We start from the raw sequence: 7,474 nt of genomic DNA on the forward strand, positions 1-7,474 counted from the left end.
TAGAACTTATGTACTCTTTTGTCTGTTTTCATATGTTTGTGTATGTATGTATGTATGTCAGTACAGTATGTATGTATGTATGTATGTGCAAAATAACACTACACTTTTTCTGAATGGAGAAAAATAAAACTGATCAGTTCAATAGCAATTTCAAACATTGGGATATTGCATTACTTTTTATGTGTTTTCTTCTCTCTAAAGACAAAACAACAAGAAGATGATGAAGTCATCTGGTGATCATGTGTTGTTCCTCTTTTGCGGTGAAACAGTAAGTTAGAGATTAGAGTAGTGTCTGTCTGTCTTACATCGAGTAAGTCGATTGTCACTCAGTGAGATCAAGATGTGTCTCTGTTGTGCTACTCATCCTGGTCAAACTCCTCCAGACAGGTAGGAGTTATTTTGATTTGCTAGAGCAGGGGTGGGCAACCATTTTGGCTCAAGGGCCACATTGGGATTTAAAAATTGACAGATGGACTGGGCCACTAGTAGATGAGGCACACACAAAAAAAACTGAAATAGGCCTCTATTATATGTGAAATCTATTTCTTAAAAAGTAAAAAAAAGTCATTTTAGTTTTGCCAATTCGTAGGACAGAGCTCAAGTGTTCATCGTTGAGCTAGGCTCTGTGGCATGCTTTGTCGATCCATGCAATGAAAATTCCTGCACCGTCACAGATTCTGCTCAACTTTGTCTACCTAATATTTAGGCCCTTGTTTGTAGCATTTTTACACTCAAGAAATACCTTATCTTGGAGGCCATGTTTGGGCATTAATATCTCCCTAGCCTGCACAAACTTTGTAGGATGAAGATAGACATGTTCTCAGTAAGGTGAGATCGGATTAAAAAATGGTACTGCTTGCCCATTAGTTTTATATAAGGCCCTAGATATGGAATATAGTGCAAAACTGGTGATACTGGTGATGTTTGAGGGTCTTATAAACTAATTAAAATTGTATCCACATCAACACTATATGTCTATACACTGAGCTACTTTCACCTACATTTGCAAGTGCCTACAAGCTACCCTACTTTTAATCTTATGAAAATGACAAAAAAACACAACCTTCCCTTGTTCAATCCTTAAAATTGTCAAGTCCTATGTGGAGAGCTCAGATATTGGCACAACATTAATGAAATACAGTATGTAAAGAAAAAAATGATTGATACCAAATGCGTACACAAACAAGTTTATACTACCCTTAATGTCACTGTTTTTGCACTTTTTTTCCAAGTCTATGGCCTTGTAGAAAATCAATGAGCATGGTGTACAAACTGGTAATGGTTCAGTCATACTGAGAACATGTTTGTCTTCCACCTTTAAATTTTGGGCTGCCTTTGAATGATACTTTTCATTATTGTAATGCCCAAACATTGCTTCCCAGATAATGTGATACAGGCTGCAAAACTGAAGTAATTCCAAGGGCTGGAAATAATATGAAGACATAGAAATATTTTACAGGACTTGGTTTTGGGAACCATTCTTGATATAGACAAGGTCTGAACAAAATCGGAGACGGTGCAGCAACAACCTTATCTGATTAATATTATTTACACATCTCCCTTTCCATGATAAGCCTATATTATTTACACATCTCCCTTTCCATAAGCCTATATTATTTACACATCTCTGTTTCCATACAGTAAGCCTATATTGTTTACACATCTCCCTTTCCATAAGCCTATATTAATTACACAAATGTGTGTGTGTGTGTGTGTGTGTGTGTGTGTGTGTGTGTGTGTGTGTGTGTGTGTGCTGCAGCACTTGAGTGATAGTGAACCTCTAGTGCAGTGTTTCTCAAAGTGTGGTCCGGGGACCACTGGTGGTCCGCAAGCTATCCCAAGTAGTCCGCGAGCAGACGTGGTAAAATATGATATAGATGAGTTGTTTGCAATATTGAACCAACTTGTATGTAAATCCAAACAGTTCTGCAACACTGTCTATGTAAGATATGCCAGTTTAAATCATATGAATCCTCTTGGGACACAATAAGCAAAGTGCAAAGACAATAAGCAAGGTGGTTCAGTGAGTAGGCCTATTGTGTAGGCTGTCATAACCCTAATACTAACCATAACCCTAACTTGTCATGACAAAAACCGAATGACACTGGACAGAAGCGAGTTACAAGCGCTATGTCATAAATGTTTATGACTTATTTATAATGTTTATGACACGTTCATGACTGTCATGTCACTCTTATGTAGATACCTTCAAGGAAAGTGTAATCCATTTTTTAAATATTTGCAAGTGTGTATGTATTTACAATGAAATAGCATGTCTCCCACGAGACTCGGTAATATAAGGGGACACTAGTCCCTGGGCAACATCCTGCAGCCAAGCCTTTGTCCCTGAGTGAGTAATGAGTGTAAGGGGTGATGCAACATTTCAAGAGATTTCGGCATCTAAAAAGTCAATGTCTGACAGAAAAACAACAAATAATAACAGTATCAACCTCCAGTGCTCAGGCCCTAATTACATAACATACGCTGCATTACATCACACAAGAAAATGTCACTAAAAGTACTCATGAAATAGCTCCCTCTGGTGACAATAAGTGGTCAGAAGTTCTCAGTATTATAGAAATGTAATGTTCAATTTTATTTCTTTGACTTGGACTTTGACTTAATTTGCATGAACTGGAGCAATTGTACTCCAACAATAGATCAGATAAAATATACAGCAGGTCCCTCATTTGCTTACTTTTAGACTTTTAATTTAACTCGATCCTGATTAGGTTCAGTAAAAAAATCATATAACACACTCTGAGCACTGTGAGAACACAAAACATTTCACAGTGTTTTGCTATGCTTTCCAGGTTGCATAACATGTTTGGTAGGATATTGTGTGGCTTAGGATATGTTCTATCGTATGGTGTAACAGGCTTTGGGATATATGTTCTATTGTATGATGGAACAGGCTTTGGGATATATGTTCTACTGTATAGTGGGTGTGTCAGAGGTGCTGTCCTCTCAGCAACGATGTGCATACAAAAGGGTGCACGTACCATAGCATTAATTTCTGCAGGCGCCCCTGAGTTCCAACAACACCAGCAGCTGGAGAGGGAGTATGGATCTCATCCAGTGGTACTTTGGCCAACATAAAATAATGAAATATGTTACTCACAAAGACACTGTTACAGTATTCACCCATAAAGGCAGAGTGGAGTTTAATAATGAGACCTTCTCTCTGGAGCTGAAGAACCTGCAGAAGAATGACAGTGGACTCTACAGAGGAGAGATCAGACGTTAAAATTGAGCACATACTGTCTGTTCTGGGTGAGTGTCTGATGCTGTATTAAATAATACACAAATTACAATTATATTTAGTTACTTTACTCTAATACTGACAAATAGGCCTAGCACTCTCCACTCTATCAAAAGGTGCAATGTGTGTACGTGTGTGTGTGTGTATTTGTGTTTCAGATCCTGTAGAGGCCCCTGTCCTGTCTGTTGTCTCTAACTGGTCCAGCAGTGACTCCTGTAATGTGACAGTGATCTGTAGAGGTCGTGACCACTCTCTAAACTCCACCTGTAACACTATCACCTGCTGTCCAGAGCGAAGAGCCTTCAATGACTCCACCCTCACCTTCTCTGTCAGAGATAGAATTATCTGTGACCATAAGAACCGAGTCAGCTGGAGAAATGTTACCATGGAGATCAATCACTTGTGTCCGTTGTATTTAGGTAAGAAAGGGAAGAATTCACAATCAGACACTTACAAACTCACACCATTGTTACAGTATTACATTTGGGTTGATTGATGATTAATATTAATTGTGAAGTGAACCTGGCTATCTCTGTCACTAACCACATGAGACAGTAAATATCTAAAGTATTATTACACGGCTCTTCATAATGCTGCAGAATGCTCCATTCACTTGAATGGGCCTTCCCAACGTTCGGCGGTCTGCTAATTATAAATAACAGACCGTTGCTAAGTATAACAGACCGCTGTCAAGGAAAATGGGCTTTGTGCTTCTATTTCACGTCTTTCATATTACTGCGCAAGGTCTGGAACTTCATTCAAAAGTGAAAGCAGACGGTTGAGTAGCTGTGTTCTAAAGAATGTTTGATTCAAGTTCAGCGTGTGCTGTTGTCGAACTATTTGTTTCTCACCAAAAGCCACGATGAAACGGTAACAAATAGGCTATAGCCTAGGCTATGTAGGCTAAAGAGTCACATCGTGGAGAGTTTATTGTTTCGTTTTGGCAAGTAGCCGTGTAATAAGCGGGATAATGTATAGAACGCCGGTCATTATTGGAAAAATAAGTCCCTTCAGGGCGGAACAAGACCCCTCCACTGCGCGTCGGGGTCCGGTTCGCCCTGTCGGGACTTATTTTCCCAATAAAGACCGGCGTTCTATACATTATCCCTTACGTATTAGAGTCAAAAGAATTTGAACTAAGGAAAGTGTATGTGTGTTTTTTCATTTGTGTATGACAATGCTGTTATTTCTTTATCCTCACACTGTCCACTATTGTTGGAAACCCAGTTTGGATAGTGTGGCTCTATTGTGGCTTCGGTGCTTGTTGTGCTGGTTTATTCTGGTGCATCAGGAAAAGAAAACAAATGGGAGCAGGTAAAGAGACTCCTATTACATCAACATCATATGACTTTCACCAAGACATGACGTAACAGCACCACGGCTGGAAAAACAACTGATTACGGTTCTCATTCTGTACAGGTGGAGCTCACACAGACTTTGTAAAAACCACGGTAATCAAACTGCTTCCCCAAAATACAATATCTCTAGAATTTGACAACACTAATCCACATAGTGACTCTCTGCACTGTCTGATTTTAGCTCCATTGTTTTGACTCTCTTTTGGTCAGTAACAGTGCTGCTGTATTTCTGTGTCTGTTGGCAGGTGACTTCTGCTCAACTGTGATCCAGTAGCATTTATATACTGCACTGTGCAGGATGTAAAGTCATCTGTAACTGAGGAGAGTCCTTATGATGAGGTGAACATTAGGCATCACTGACTGAGTCTCCCCCTCCTGCCCCTGTTCGAGTGAAAACTGCACCATCTTCAATACATTCCATCTGTACTGAAAAAAGTCATTCAATGACATTTTGTGCATATAGATCTATAATGTTCTTGATTGGGTTGAGGGTATGAGGTTTCATATCTCTCAATAACAACTCACAAACTTCTCTGTGCATCTGCAGATCTCCTTAGGGACTGTTAGTTATTTATTTAAGGGGCTACCGGAGAAGTTTTGGGAGCGTTAGTCAAAAAAGACGTGACCCTCCCTCGGCAGCAAGACATTTTTCTATGACCCTCCAAAGTGATTGAGAAAAAACGCATGACCCTCCCCAACAATTTATTGATGCCTTCTGAAGACCTACTGGGTCAGTTTGGGAGCTTGCATGCTACCACTCCTTCTTTGAAATGCCTTGAAAAGGCTGTCGTTTGCACAATTTTACAAATAATCACTGGGACTGAAACATACCTGTCAACTTTTTCCGGGTTTATCACATACTATTTTAACTTTTTCTGGCTGTCTTTTCCCGCTGTCAAGGGGGTGCGAGGCCCTGTGCGAACTTGACAGGTGCGAGGCCCTTTTCACTTAGGTGCATGAAATCATGGGATAGCCTACACGTAGCCTACTGTCGGTGCATTTTAATAGGAGGCTAATAGGCTACACCACCTTGTCTTTAAGACGGAAAATTGTAGGCTATAGCCTATTAGCTGAGTCACATATTTGGCCATAAGCCGTTTAGCTACATCACGAAACCAAACTAGTGTAACAAAGGCGAACATTTTAACCAGGGCTTGAAAACGAAATTATTTTTCAAACGTTCCGTTCCGAACGGTTCAGGTAGGCCTATGTTTAACGTTTTCGTTCTTGCATGCGTTCCGCCACCAACATATCGGTCCTGAACCGGTTCGGAACGCAAAATATCGTTCGTTCTTAAAGATCCGGCAGTGTTTGGCGGGCCTTTCAAGTCTATTTTTGTGGACTTTACCTTAGAATAGACTTACTCATTATTTCCCTTTGATTTAGCCTAGATACCGTAGCTATGCCTAAAAATAATAAATCACAGGCGGCATCCAAAAACATTCAGATGGGCTATCCATCCCATAGCCTACAGATTAGCCTGTAGGCCTAACCTATGCCTATAAATAATTTCTTATCAAAAATATTTCTGGATACGTGCTAAACTCCTTACCTGGTTGTAGCCTAAGTTTTATCCATATGGAGATCTTCAAAGGCTTGCGCTATAATTCCAACCCTGTTTATAAACGAACCTGTCTGTTGCTGACAAGGCCTATCTCAAATTTCCCATTTAACTCTTCTACATAGAATAGGCTATAATTGCGCAAACATTTCAAATTCCGACTTTAAAACGACAAGGCGTGGACAGGAAAAATAGGCTATTTTTTACGCATAGGCGGGCTTGTTTTTCGCACAACCTGAAATATTCTCCCTGACATAGGATATGCTTGTGTGAAATTGTATAAAATATATAGAGAACGAAAAAAAACGTTATTAACCGGTTTTGTGGATTTCAGAATAACGTTTCTGTTCCGGAACAGTTGAAGACCATTTTGTTTTCGTTTCCGTTTCTGCTCCTCGTAAAATTCTGTAAAATTCCGTTCGTTTTCGGTTTTCATTTTTGTTCCTTGAACCGGTTCGGAGCCCTGATTTTAACAGGGGTAATTAATTGAGTGTGAATCATTGTGCTGAACGCTAGGCTATTTGTCAATGTGCAGAAACACACAACCTTCAAACTATTGATAAGATGTGCACTATGGAACTGGTCTGAAATTTTGAAATTTGAACTTTCTGTCACTAAATCATACCGGATACGTAATCATCCCACCTCTTGTAACTTTCAGCTCAAGTGCTTATAACACCATGTCTTATTCTTTACACCTGACTATCATATGCATTTGTCATGTATACAGACCTTACTGTCCTGTACTGACCCTAGGCAGATGGGTCAGGCCCTTGAGTCGTGGATCTGCTCGAGGTTTCTTCCTATATATATATATATATATATATATCTCCAATTCTAGGGAGTTTTTCCTCGCCCCTGTTACCCATGGGCCTCTCTCTTTCTTATTTCTCTCTTTTCTCGCCATTCTTATTCATAGAATGGCGAGCCCAATCTCTCCTGTGACGGTGCGCAAATAGTTTTTAATAGCCAATTCAACTTCAAAAAGCTTTGTTCACCCAATGCCAGTCACTGATCGCAATTTCAAAATTCGGGTAGGTTCATTCAGTCTTTTTACGTAAGTTGTGCAGTAGCCTATCTGTCCCCTTTGGAATTATATATCGAGCCTATTGGTCCAGTGCGTTATGTCCTGGGATTCAGACGTGCTCAAAAAGAAAAAAAAACTTCGGGCTAGATTTTTTGAAGGTTCTTAATGATCATTAGGAACAATATGAGAGAAATATGTGATCACTGATCGTTGTTTTAGGACTTTTAGGACTGTTTTAGGACAAACGTTGTTTTAACACTTTGTCA

General features: G+C 39.7%; 2 long non-coding RNA genes across 2 annotated transcripts; one reads left to right on the forward strand and one right to left on the reverse strand.

Annotated features, from left to right (window-relative positions):
• Positions 1 to 4,488: 4,488 nt before the first annotated feature.
• Positions 4,489 to 5,206, forward strand: LOC121722916. Its single transcript, XR_006034892.1, has 3 exons — positions 4,489 to 4,576; positions 4,682 to 4,713; positions 4,866 to 5,206. It is a non-coding gene; the product is annotated as an uncharacterized LOC121722916 (long non-coding RNA).
• A 137-nt stretch (positions 5,207 to 5,343) lies between these two features.
• LOC121677951 lies at positions 5,344 to 7,220 on the reverse strand. The gene is made up of 3 exons (XR_006021116.1): positions 7,128 to 7,220; positions 5,650 to 5,654; positions 5,344 to 5,371 (listed from the first exon to the last, which is right to left on the reverse strand). It is a non-coding gene; the product is annotated as an uncharacterized LOC121677951 (long non-coding RNA).
• Between the last annotated feature and the right edge of the window lie 254 nt (positions 7,221 to 7,474).

Source organism: Alosa sapidissima, chromosome 1 (genome assembly GCF_018492685.1).
Source record: "Alosa sapidissima isolate fAloSap1 chromosome 1, fAloSap1.pri, whole genome shotgun sequence".
In the NCBI taxonomy this organism is placed as follows: Eukaryota; Metazoa; Chordata; class Actinopteri; order Clupeiformes; family Clupeidae; genus Alosa; species Alosa sapidissima.